The 14,541-nt window shown below is 42.2% G+C and overlaps 1 protein-coding gene across 2 annotated transcripts in view; it reads left to right on the forward strand.

Moving 5' to 3' along the window:
* NDRG1 (N-myc downstream regulated 1) overlaps positions 1 to 14,541 on the forward strand; it is a 158,807-nt gene that overhangs the window by 33,520 nt on the left and 110,746 nt on the right. The window contains exon 1 of one of the 2 annotated variants that reach the window (XM_078686734.1): positions 9,660 to 9,694. The exons of the other annotated variant lie outside the window; for it this stretch is intronic. The gene's annotated coding sequence lies outside the window, so the exon portion shown is untranslated. Of the gene's footprint in view, positions 1 to 9,659; positions 9,695 to 14,541 lie in introns of those variants that run through there. 2 annotated transcript variants of the gene reach the window in all.

A 14,541-nucleotide genomic window follows, 5' to 3' on the forward strand; every position in this document is an offset into this window, starting at 1 on the left:
GCGGGTTCATGACATTCCATTTACATTTCCAGTTTCACAAGTCACTAGAAGGCTTTAGTTTTCCATGTGATCTATGAGCTGGCTGTGACGTCTCAGAATTCCTTGCATGAGTGCCACCACATGAGTATTTGGCGGCTTTTGGCTGCTCATGTAATTCTCAGAGTAGACATGCACTCTTACGCAGCGACCGTCATGCTCTCTCCTTTTAAAATGAAGCAATCTTCCCCGGCTGCATTTGGCTTCCACGGGACATGGGAGTACTTCATTCGGTAAGAAAGCTGTCGTTAGCGAGTCGATGTGCGCCATGTCTCACCTGTTTTACACATTTTTCAGTCATCCCTTAGGTTAATACACATTCATTTTTTATTTCAAACATTTTTTCTAACACGGAGCGTAGACGCTGCTGACTTCGACTTCCAGAAAGTAATGGGTGATTTTTAAACAAGTGGATAAGGTAAGAGGTTCTTGACAGATCAATGAGATTTTTTTTTTCCTGCAGCCTTACTTTTGCTATGTGCGGGGTCATGACATTCCCTTTACATTTCCAGTTTCACGAGTCACTAGAAGGCTTTCGTTTTCCAGGTGATCTATGAGCTGGCCAGTTCACTCTGAGCTAGCTCTGACTGTCCCCCTTACAAAACTGTCCCTCTCATGCATATGTAAACTCTTCTCGGTACAGAACAATCTCTGAAGAGCGGGGCCTGTCTCTAACACTGCTTACAAGCTCTTTTGTGTTCACAGCAATCTCTTCAGAGGCACCAGGGACTGTCCCTCAGCACACAACCACACAGCTCCTCTCAGTAGACAACACTCTTGAGCCTGTCCGTTTGTCCCCTCTCAATAGACAGCGGCTACTCTTCAGAGACATCACCGACTGTCCCTTCCAGTGAAAGCCAGCTCCTACCAGTACACAGCTGTCTCTTCGGAGCCTGTCCGAACAGTCCCTAAGAGTTCACAACCAGCATGGACAGTCCCTCCCATTACACAGCCGTCTCTTCAGAGCCTGCAAGGAGAGAGGCACATCTTTAGGGACGGGGAAGGTGTTTGGGGTGTTACACCCTCCCAATAAATGTGTTTCCGCACGGCTCGGCCAACTCCTTTAAAAAATGTTTTATTTACATCTTAAATAATGGCAGTCAAGCATCTAGTCCTGTGCAGCTTGTTTTAAATTTCTCACTCTGTTTGTGATCTCCCTCCTCCGTCTTTCCCCCCCCCTGCCCTTCACTCCTAGTATTTACCCCCCAGGACAAATGTTATCTCCATTTCTGACGGTGCCAGCGACTCTCGAGCAGACTGTAACATCTGGGCCAAGCAGGCAGTAGCACTCCCTCGGGAAACTGAGCCCCTTCTCCGAGCCACAGGCCCGACCCTTCACAACCCCCCCTACACACACACAACCCTACACACACACAACCCTACACACACACACACACACAACCCTACACACACACACACAACCCTACACACACACAACCCTACACACACACACACAACCCTACACACACAACCCTACACACACACACACACAACCCTACACACACACACACAACCCTACACACACACACACAACCCTACACACACAACCCTACACACACAACCCTACACACACACACACAACCCTACACACACACAACCCTACACACACACACAACCCTACACACACACAACCCTACACACACACACAACCCTACACACACACAACCCTACACACACGCACAACCCTACACACACGCACAACCCTACACGCACAACCCTACACGCACAACCCTACACGCACAACCCTACACGCACAACCCTACACGCACAACCCTACACGCACAACCCTACACGCACAACCCTACACGCACAACCCTACACGCACAACCCTACACGCACAACCCTACACGCACAACCCTACACGCACAACCCTACACGCACAACCCTACACGCACAACCCTACACGCACAACCCTACACGCACAACCCTACACGCACAACCCTACACGCACAACCCTACACGCACAACCCTACACGCACAACCCTACACGCACAACCCCACATACGCACAACCCCACATACGCACAACCCCACATACACACACACATACCCACACACACATACCCACACACACACCCACACACACATACCCACACACATACCCACACACACATACCCACACACAACCCCCACACACACAGCCCCATGCACACACATACCCACACACAACCCCCACACACACAGCCCCATGCACACACATACCCACACACAACCCCCACACACACAGCCCCATACACACACACAACCCCCCACACACAACCCCCCCACACACACAGAACTAGCCACACACACAACCCCACACACAACCACACACCAGAATAGCAAAACAAAACATAGCAAAACAAAACAGCATAGCATAACATAGCATAGCATAGCATAACATAGCATAGCATAACATAGTATAGCGTAACACAACAAAGCATAGCATAGCATAACACAACACAACATAGCATAGCATAACACAACAAAACATAGTATAGCATAGCACCACAAAACATAGCATAGCATAACAACAAAACATGAAATGAAATGAAACATAATTTATAACGTGCAAACGTTGCCCAACGGGCGTCAAGGCGCATAGCATAACAACAAAACAAAACATAGCATAGCAAAACAAAACATAGCAAAACAAAACAAAACATAGTATAACAAAACAAAACATAGTATAACAAAACATAGCAAAACAAAACATAGTAAAACAAAACATAGCATAGCATAACAACAAAGCATAGCATAACAACAAAGCATAGCATAGCATAACAAAGCATAGCATAGCATACCAACAAAACATAGCATAGCATACCAACAAAACATAGCATAGCATACCAACAAAACATAGCATAGCATACCAACAAAACATAGCATACCAACAAAACCTAGCATACCAACAAAACCTAGCATACCAACAAGACCTAGCATACCAACAAGACCTAGCATAACAAAACAAAACAAAACTTAACATAGCATTGCATAACAAAACAGCATAGCATAACACAAAAAAACATAGCATTGCATAACAAAACACATCGAAACATAGCATAACTATCGCACTCTATCTATCGCCATCACTCTATCTATCGATCGCCCTCGCTCTGTCTATCTATCGCCCTCGCTCTGTCTATCTATCGCCCTCGCTCTGACTATCTATCGCCCTCGCTCTGACTATCTATCGCCCTCGCTCTGACTATCTATCGCCCTCGCTCTGACTATCTATCGCCCTCACTCTGACTATCTATCGCCCTCACTCTGACTATCTATCGCCCTCACTCTGACTATCTATCGCCCTCACTCTGACTATCTATCGCCCTCGCTCTGACTATCTATCGCCCTCACTCTGTCTATCTATCGCCCTCCCTCTAACTATCTATCGCCCTCACTCTATCTATCGCATCACCACAGCATCACTCAGGGGCACCACAACATCACTATGCGCTACCACAGTATCACTGAACGCCACAGCATCACTCAGCGCCACCACAACATCACTCAGCGCCACCACAGCATCAATCTGTGCAACCATTCAACAACTGGTTCAAATATGTTCTCTCAATGTTTCAAGCTTTATTACAAATGTCACAAAAATATGTTAATATTTCACTTCTGTTCTTGGATTTTCGTCACAATAAAATACACTGAACATAATCTTCACAAAAGTTATTTACAAAAGTTTAAGCTATTGCCATTATAAATTACAATAACTTTTTTTTAAGTATTCATTCTTAAAAAAAAAGTAAAAGTCATTGTTATTTGTAATATCAATACATCGAAGTCATGTAAATACAACACATATTGCATTACACATGCTATAGGTGTCACATTTGCGAAAGTTATAACTATTGGCATTGTAAATGACAAAGCTATTAATTTTGCTATTTTCAAAACCAACACATAAATAAAAAAATTGTAATTTACAATACCAATAGCTCAAACTTTCCTAATGCGAGACCTATTGCATTGCAAATGCTTGTCTTTCAAATGACCGCCAGCACCTTACCACGTCTGGTCCTTTCCCTACCACCACCATCAGAGTCCTCCCCGCCACGTTCCACATTCCAACCCTGACTCAACTACCTAGAAGTAAACCCCACACCTGTTGTAACCCTGTAGGTGGTTTGTAACTTGTTGAATCGTCTACATAGCAAAGAACATGTACTGACATAAATATTAACTTTGGGAGCAAAGAATACGATCCTCTTTAATGGTGCTGGTATTGGGAAATGTAATTGTTTAGCTTAAATGTCAGAATAAAAAACATATTTTTTTACAAATGTAGCTATGTTTATTTACCATATTGCCTTGTTCCTTTTCTCGCGTTTGTTAGGATGGTAACATAGTCTGTGGTATATACTGAGTGTGCCATCAAACGTTTCTTGTACATCAGAGCTCCTAAATCCTACATTCTGTTTTTGCAGCAGTCCACGGTTGGCAAAATATGTCTTGTCCTTTCTGAGGTTTCTTCAGCTATTGTTGAAACTGAGCAATTCTGTAAGTCTATATACATACCTGTTTGCTGTGCTTGTGTGAATGGTTTGGGTCTGTTTTTGTACACATCAGAAACATTATTTTGTTTCTGCTACTCACAAGTTGCTTAATCAGTGCGTCTGTTGCTAGAATACTTGTTATTGTGAACTTACTTTCTATTCGTTATCTTAAGGGTCTATACTAAATGGGAATATTTCTCTCTCCGCGCACCATTTGAAACCTTCTTACAGCTGGTTTTACAAACACCAACTTTTGGATACAAAGGGAAAACCATGGCCCAGCTCTCCTGAATACTCAAATGTTCGACAGAGCTCATCCTATTGTGGCTCCAGATGTTGAATAAACCCTGCCGCATTCAAGCTAATGTTTCAGAAAACATATTTACTGACCCAGCTAGCAGCCAATATGATGCAGATAAGTGACGTCATCATAGTTTGTAATGACTTTCAAAGGCATTCAGGCATCAGAGTGCTGTGCATAATTGAAAATCAGTTTTTAGGCCTATACACCTGTGATACCGCCAGTCTTTATCTCTATTTTTACTTGGTTCTCCTTGCGCTTATTGTCTTTGATTGTCTATTACATTTAACTGAGAACGTTTTCCCTACCACAGCTCTGTCAACAGTTTTTATAATTGAGGTTTCTGTTATTGGAACTTAACTGTTGGGAGAAAATAAAATGTTTTGACTTGTGGCAAGAGCCTCATATGAGCGCCATTTAACTAAAGAAAACGGAAAATTTGAGGAAACTAATTATAATGCTTTCATGTTATATGCAAAATAGGCGTGTCAAATTGCAGCGAACCAGTTAGATGGGAAACTAGCATTGACATGTTTTAGATAAGTGCAAGGTATGACTGAAAAGTGAAATGTACAGTATTAATTTAGAAAGGCTATCAGCCTGATTCATGTAGGTAAATTGCACTCGCAAAGGGCCAGATTCTGAGAATCTGGCCCATTGCGAGTGCAATTTTTGCATTTGGTATTCATGATACCAAATGCAAAAATCGCTATGTAAGAATACGCATATTTGCGTGGAATGGCATTTAAGGAATCTCTAATAGAGATTCCTCAAATGCTATTCATGACACAAAACAAAATAGCGATTTTGGACTTTTGGGGCCGCTATTTACCGACAGGTCAGACCTGTCGGTAAATAGCAAAAACTCAGAAAAATGCTTTTAAAAGCATTTTTCAAAGTTGCATGTAGCACACACACATGTCCTTTGGACATGTGTGTGCGCAACACCTGTCCAAAAGTGCATTTTAGGGGTGCTACAGGGCGTCCTTTGGACACCCCTGCCACCCTTAAAATCGCTATCTTAGTTGCGAGTAGCAAATTGCTACTCGCAAATCCCCATTCATTCCTATGGGCCTCTTGGCCCATAGGAATGAATGGGGAGTATTTGCGAGTAGCAAATTGCTACTCGCAAATAAAGAACATGTAGGAATCGCTATTTAAGTAGCAATTCCTACATGAATGCCGTTTTGCGTGTCCTCAATAGCGAATCGCTATGATTCGCTATTAGGGACACGCAAAACGGCATGTACTTGAATCAGGCTGTAAGTCACAGAACCAGTTTTACGACTGCAAAGTACTGTGCCAAATTCTGGGAATTTTTTTGCAGTGCTCGCTTAGTAAAGGGGTGAAAAACCGGTGTTGCAGTAACCACTGAGTATTGGTTAACCCCATAACGTCATAACTTATTATTCACACACCAAACCTTAACTTTAGGCCCGAAAGACTTGGATGTGAATGTACAAATAGCGAGGGATGGAAAAAAGCCCAATGTTTTCAGAGGGTGACAGTGGTAAGGATACTGTAGATACTATCCAAATGCCAATTTCCTCCACATGTATCCTGCAGGAGTAAAAGCAGGCCTTGAAATGGATGACTTCACATAATATCTTGTGCAGATGCCTCTTTAAGGTCCTGCTGCCGATCACTCCTCATTGGTAGTTTGCATGATCTTGCTGCCTGATTCATCAAGCTTAATAGCGCTCGCAATGGGCCAGATTCTGAGAATCTGGCCCTTTGCGAGTGCAATTTTTGCATTTGGGATTCATCATCCCAAATGCAAAATTCGCTAATAAAGAATTCGCACATTTGCGAGGAATTGCAATTAAGGAATCTCTATTTGAGATTCCTTAAATGCAATTCATCAACCATTTTAAAATTGCGAAATCGGAATTTTGGGCTGCTATTTACCGCGAGGTCAAACCTCGTGGTAAATAGCGAAAACTTAGAAAAAAGCATTTAAATGCATTTTTCTAAGTTGCATGTTACACACACACGTCTTTTGGACATGTGTGTGCGCAACACCAATGTAGATTACATTTCAGGGGTGCTACAGGGTGTCCTTTGGACACCCCTGGCACCCTTCAAATCGCTTCCTTATTTGCGATTAGCTAATCGCAAATAAGGAATGTGTAGGAATTGCAATTTATTTAGCAATTCCTACATGAATCCCGTTTTGCAAGTCCTTAATAGCGATTCCTTATGAATCGCTATTATGAATCTGGCAGTTAGTCTTTATGTAGAAGTTACATCGGATTGGAGATATAGCATTTGCGCGGAGGTGAATTTTACAGCCCTCCGGTTTCATAAATAGAGAAAAATGTTTCAGGACCGAGCGAACCAGGTCAACATTTAGACCATAAATGCTCATTTGGGTGTTCATGAGAAAAAAAACTAGCCCAGTAGTCTTAAACCGCCAATAGATCAATAAGGCGCAATGCACTTTGCCTGTTATATGGAGAACCTCGTCTGCAGTCCAATGGTGACAGTTCTGGGTTGCTTCATTGTCAGACTCCGGAGTATGTTAATCTGCTAATTCTTTATTTTAGATAATTTGCACTTGTTGTGCAAAGAAATGATGTCTTGTTTTTACTATGTACATGTTCTGCTGTAGTCATTAAAGTTAGTGGAATCTGCGGAGGGCTTTTTGGGTTGACACTGCTTGGGTTATTGTAAGTCTCTGCAAATTGCCTCATAAGAGACACTTGATGATATTTACCAAGTTTATATCCATCATACTGAAATATTTAACCAAGATGTGTATGTGTAGTCTATTAAACAATTTGGTTTTAAAGAGACCTATTATTTGTAGGTCCTCATTAGAGATTAGATCGTTGATCCTAACTATTATATATTTTTTTGTCTCCTTGTTTCTGAATTGTATAAATGTGTTCTTGAAAGTGAGGGTGAATCGCTGCATCAGGGTGGAGAGATTTGTGTTGCTTTATTCGCATTGCTTTTTAATCGTGAACTTGCTTTATTCTACTTTCGAGGTAGGCCACTTTACCTGGTGTAATCATAATGTTGTTGTTTCTTGATAGTTCTATGCTATTTCAGCTCCACGTCACTCTAACCTGTTTTACAGTGTTGTAATGGAGGTTGTAGGGAGGAAATTAAATGCACTTCCATTTTCCTGCCACCGCCAATTGCAGACTTCATGTGATTGTGTGCATCACCTGCGCTACTCGACAAGTGCAAGTACACTTCATAACACGCATTGTGTGAGGGTAGCTAAGGACCTAAAGAACAGGCACATATTTTGCCCTGTCAATAGGCAGAGCCCATGAGAAGGTGCATGCGCTGTCTGTTGTGAGACATATTGTGTTTACCGAGAACATACAGGGGTTTGAAGCCCACCCATTGCCCGACATTGGTTGGCTTTCCTGTTGCGCTCATTTGCTTGCTTTTTATTCAATGGCTTGTCTTGTTCATTTTGTATGTCCCGCCTCTGGATCATTCTCAAATTATTTGTGTCTTTCCACTGTTCACCTCTAGGTACCTACTTTTTGTTTTTTCTAGGGCTCTCCATGAAAATGCTATTATCCAGCTGTCTTCCTAGTATGCCTCACTCCCTCACCCCCTTGAGCTCAGTTTGGCTCTCGCCCAAGTACTTCTCCACTGCCCGCTCACTGTTGCCCATTGCTTCTCCCTACTATGTAGTTCCTCCTGTAGCTTGCTCGTCCAAATGCTCTTTCCCACCACATGTTCCTCTCAACAGGTGCTTCTCCTCTCCACTCTCCTTGTTAATTACCCCTACCTTTGCCCTCCCCCTCTCGCCCACTGCTTCGCCTCTGATCCTCATACTTCCTCCTTTGCTTACTCACCCATGTGCTTCTCCCTCACTCACTTTGTTGCTCTTTTTCCTACTGCTTCTCCCACCCTCCTTGTTACTTCCTCCACCCTCCTTCTCTCTTGCTTCTCCTGCCCACCCCTGCCACCATTGTTCTCTCCGTTTGTTCCTTTCCCTTCTCCACATGCTACTCTCCCCAGTCTCCCCCAACCCGGTCTTTTATGCTCCTCACCTCCACCGGGACTTCATAAGCATAAAAAAATAATCATTATTTAGGCACACTTACTTGCGCCTACAAACTTATGCGACCACTGTCATACCACTTTTTTTTCACCTACAAGCCATGCTTCACAGTATCGGATGTGGTGTAGCATGTCTTAACCATTGGTAAAGCCATTGGAGCAAAAGGTGAGACTGACACCTTTTGGCTTTTCCAGGGGTGGTTTGATATAGTTCCCCAATCTGTGAATAATCTCTATTAATACATCTTAGTGTGCTTAATGGTTTGGTATGGATTTACTGACAAATGCTCCAATTCAAGTTGCTGAGTACCGCATTTATTGTGCAAGAAAGACTTCCTTTGTGCTTTAGTGCCATTCTTTTAGAGATTTTGCATATGTCCTAGCCATAGAATGGGAATGCTTTGAACTTGGAGAATCCACATTTGTTTGGGAGATGAGACCAGATTACAGAGTATGAGTAGGTCAAAGCTGTATTTTTGAATTCCATACATTTTCAGGGTGGAGTGTTCTGACCCACAGTTCTGTATGTTGTCCAGCTATGGAAGGAGTGAAGAAAGGTGAGGGATGTGTGTGTGTGTGTGTGCGTCTATGCACGCACATGTGTAATTAAAGCAAAATAATGCGAATTTATCCAGATATTGATGAACTTTTTGGAAGGTAATCCTGGCTTTTAAAGGTGAATATGTTTATAATTACATTGACTGGGCTGGATTTTCGATGTTTGTTAGTCCCTGTGTTTCTATTTTAATGTTTGCCCCCTCTGTGATAATACGTGGAAGCCTTGATTTTTCTTTTTCTCTTTAAGGGACATATTGCTGTTGGACTATATTACTGTTTATATACGGGTGTGTGGAATAAACATTTTTTTGTACTTAATAGTTATTTCTTGATAACTTAAGGAAATGGATCGTGCAAGTTAAAGTACTGGAAAGTGTGTGCTCTTTGCCTGGACATGAATGTTATATCTTGGCCCTAGACACTACATTGCTTTAACAGGCAGGACACAACAAGACTCTTTACCTTTCTTCTTTTTTCTGGATGCCCTGTGAAGGAGCAGTTATGTAGGCATGGTACATGCCACTCAACGGAAGGGGTTAGGCATGCAACATTTGAATCCTGAACCTATGCAGAAAGATCGGGACCTCCACTTGAGTTTGGTGCGGAAAAGAGGCCCAGGCACCAAAATAAAAGTAGCCTCCATTAATAAATTAGATAGCTAAACAAGCATTTGCAATGCAACAGTTCTCACATTTGTTAGTTCGTTATTGGCATTGTAATTGCAATATCGTCTATGTTTTTGTTTGTAGTGAATTTATGTAAAGAGAAATTGCTGCAAGTATTCGACTAAGTATGTGGATTTCTAACTGGAATGTAAGAGTTAGTGGTGGTGGCGAGAGGAGTTGGTAGCAATGTTTGAGTATTTGGAATGAATAGTTGACGTGACGAGAAGCATCTGAAGCATTACCAAGAGTAGCAATAATGTGAAATGACAGTTTTATTAGAGAAGCAGCTGTAATACTGTGTAGAGGTAAAAGGTAGAAATTTGTATGGAGTATAGTAGTGTAAAGTGTAGTATGTCTTTAGTGTTTTAGTCATGAGTTGTGTGTGTGTGTATAGTAACAGATGCAGTACAAATGTTTCATATTTATTATACTTGTGCAGTATGTAGTGATTTTTTTTATTTAGAAGTTAGTGAATTATCTTTATATACAGGTTTTATTGCATTTGTGATCTCACACCTATATCTGCAGTGATGGTGATGTCCCACCTAGATCTGCAGTGATGGTGATGTCACACCTAGATCTGCAGTGATGGTGATGTCGTGATCTCACATCTAGATCTGCAGTGATGGTGATCTCACATCACTATCTGAAGTAATATCTGCAGTGACAGTGATCTCACACCTATGTCTGCAGTGACGGTGATCTCTCACCTATATCTGCAGTGAAAGCGGCAAGGAAGCGCCATGAAAATGGAAGAACCCACACCCAGTAGAACACCAGCCAGAACTGTAGCATAAGTAGACTCGATACAAGCCCTGGTGTTGGTAAAGCGAAAGCGCTCTAAAGATCTAAGAAGCCACAAACCCAAATGAAGCGACACGGTTTGGTAAAGTGAAAGCAGCATGAAGATCTAATAGGCCTCTACAGAAAAGCTATTCGCCGAGATGTGGTAAAATACAAGCACCATGAAAACTGAAGTCACACACCATAGAATAAAAGGCCGCGGTTTGTGAAATTGAAAGTGACATGAACATTTAAAAAGGCACATATCAAAGAATGAAACACTGAGGATTGTTAAACTAAATGCGCCATTGGAGATCTAACAAGTTCTATACCAGAGCATTAACGCTACGCTCTGTTAATGTGAAAGCACTGTGAAAACTTAAGAACTCCCACATGGGAGAACGCAGCACTGCAGTGGGTTAAAGTGAATGTGGCATGGCAAACTAGAGACTCGCATATCAATCAATGAACGCCACGGCTTGGTAAAGCTAAAGCGCAGCAAAAATGCAAGAAGTAGCACATAGAAGAATGTTGCGCCGCTGTTTGTAAAAGTACAAGCGCCATAAAGATGGAAAACTTTATGCAACACACAATAAATGCTGTGCACTGGTAAAGCAAAAAAACACTGAAGTGCAAGAAGTTACAGTCCGGAAAATGCAGCGTAGCTGCTATTGTCCCGGAAAGTGCGTATAAAATAGTACTGAACCAACATATACATCCAACCATGTGACGCCACGAGTGCAAAATTCAGTCCGTATGGGCGAGCCATAAAGGAGACAGGGAGGGAACAAACAAGCCTCACTCCAAATCAAAAGCGAGCGTTTAGCATAAAGTGTGGCTTGTGCCAATCAAAAGCATGGACGGAGCTTCCACTCCACTTCCGAAATCAACTCCACGACAATAGATCTCGCAGCGCGAGCAGCGCAAGCACTGCAACCCTTGGCGAAACTTAAGTGGTCCAAGTTTACAAATTGAGGTCGTTTTGAACCTGTATAAACTGGGGTACAAGTGTTTTGCGGAGTATGGAAGACTGCATGGATTAAAGCTAACTACTGGCAATATTTGTTTTAATATCCAGTTTAACAGTAAAATCCTACCCAGCAAACTAAAAAATAGGCCCCCAAACTGACCTGTCAGACCACCCCGTCGGACACTGTCTGCCAGCCCTATTGGCCACTCCAACCCAGGGGGTGTGTTGGGATAAAAGCATGTTGAAGAAATCGGACTTTAAACCAGAGAAATCAAAAGCAATCTGAAACCGACCACAATTTAATAATAAAGTCAAAACCTGCACAGCAAGACTGAAATCTCAAAATTAGCCTCATCACATCTCAAGCACTTAATGTCATACTCTTTTAGGGTCCCAGTAATCAGTCCGTTTGCAGAGCAGTCACTGTGTCCTGCTCTTGATTAGATGGATCCTCGTGCTATTAATGGGGGTGAATGGACGTTAGTGGGTAATCTCCTCTTCAGTTGCAGGATTAATCTGTCATTACAGAACCTTGGCCTAGTTCACTGGGTGCATGAACCCAGTGTATTGAACCCATGCTGTATTGGTTGATTTGTTGGGTGTTTCTACTTTTGCAATGAGGGGGCATTTTTCTTTCTTTTGAAAGCTGAGATATGTGGTTTGTGTGTTTTTGTGTTTCCAAAGCACAAGGCTACTTGAATCTAGGTGGAGGTGGTGGTGGTGGGACAGTGTTTTGCCTTGCTACATTGTGTAATTCTGTGATGTTAGTGGTGAGCGTGTATTCTTGTAGTGTACAATTAGGGAGCATTGGGATTTGTATATTTAGGCAGTGTTCTTTTGGATCCGTTAAGATATTTTAGCTAGTCCTGTGTTTCTTTCCTAAGCTGACGGTTCTGGTTTCCTTTTGTCTGTTTATACAAGCTGGGCCTGTTGTAAGATTATACATGTGAAACTTGCATTTCAAACCTTTACAATTTCCCATGGTAAGTGCTCAGTTACCTCAATGGCCAAATGTCTGATTTTGGTCTCAGGCTGTCCCTAATCGTTAAGCGAGGTATTGTGTTCAGTTGGTGGATGTAGAATGTCGTTTTTGTGTTTTTAGGTGGACAAAACATTTTTGCTAGAATTATTTTCTATTGTAATTTGCATAATTGTGGTTCAGTTGTCTTTCAGCTCCCATAGGGTCCGGGGGGAGGGGGGTGGGGGGTGGGGAGTTGGCGGGTTATTATGATGGACTTTATTTTTGTAGCTGGTTCTGTGTTAGGGCTTCATTGTTATGATATCTTACGTTTTCGGCCGCTAAGCGGCGATCACCCTATTAGCAAGCTGTCGCTAGCAGCAGTTAACGACAGCTTGTAGGCGATAGCGAGAGGTTTGGTGCCCGCTTTGCATGTCAGCGATATTTATCGCTAATGACATGCAAAGTGGGCGTACCCAACCTGTTAGCGACTGAAAGCAGTCGCTAACATCGCGATCGCCTATTATCAACGCAGGCGTAGCGATGGAAATATTCACGCTAAGCACGAATATCTCCAAAACCTAACGCCTGCTCAGACCAGTTCTTAGCCCGTTTATCCAATGGGAGGTGGATATTCAGGCTAAGTCCCTGTTAACGATAATGCCTGAATATCGCTGGATTTACAGCGATATTCCCGCATTTCGCCGCTATCGCTGGTAATTTTATCGCTTCAGAGATAAACGTTGCTAATAGCACATTATCTCTGCGATAAAATCCGGCGATGCTGGGGGATAAAAATGTTTTCGCTAAGCCTATTTAGTGATCAATATCGCTAGTTGTTGATAATATGCCCCCTGGTTTCTTAACTTCCTTTAGGCATTTGCGGTTTTGTGTTCAGGTAACGACCCTCTACAAATGTTGCATGTTAGTTGTTTATATTGGTTTGCTTATAAAGGTCCAACTTATTGTTTACTGTTTTTTTGTTTGTTTTCTTCCGTATCCACGAGTAGATAGCAAATAAAATGGACACACTGGACACGCTGATTTGCATTTTCTCACGTCGCAAAATAAATTAAAGTCATACAGAGTGATATCTCATTTTGGTTACCAGAATCTCGTCTTGGTGTATTAGATTAATTTGTCTACGAATCAGTGTGTTAAAAATATGACTTAAAACAAATATATAAATGATGATGATGGAAGTTTAAAATAGACACATTTGTGTTTTGCAAGCGTGCTACACTGCAAAATTATACCGATACAATATAGGAACAAGGACACTAAGGAGGTTAGAGAACCAAAACAACCTTTTCTCGAAACAAATTGCCACAAAATGTAGTTTCCAGCACTTAATGCAATAACAAGTTTGGGAGAAGCAGCTTTTAGCAAATGGCAAGAGAATAAATGGTGGGGAAGGGACAAGAAACATGACTATCCCAGAGGGTTTATCAGAATTTTCCTGGCATGGTATGCCCGAGAACTGTTTAGCTGCAGGAATGTTTGCATTTTATTCTTTTGGTTGCTTGTTTAATGATTTTTTGATCCCTAAGCATTACTAACTGCTGCATGTGCAGGAGGAAAGTGAAGGCAGAGCAGGTGGGAGCAAGAGGGAATAGTGCTTCTGAATGTAACCATCTTCTCCCAGAAACTTGTTGGCAGCGCACTGTGAGCTTTCCAGCAGCGAGCAGGGGACGAGTCTTGTTAGGAAATTAGGTGTGGTGAAAGGCAGATTCAGGCTGGCTGTAATTAAGCATGAGC

The sequence above is a fragment of the Lissotriton helveticus genome, chromosome 4_1 (genome assembly GCF_964261635.1).
Source record: "Lissotriton helveticus chromosome 4_1, aLisHel1.1, whole genome shotgun sequence".
In the NCBI taxonomy this organism is placed as follows: domain Eukaryota; kingdom Metazoa; phylum Chordata; class Amphibia; order Caudata; family Salamandridae; genus Lissotriton; species Lissotriton helveticus.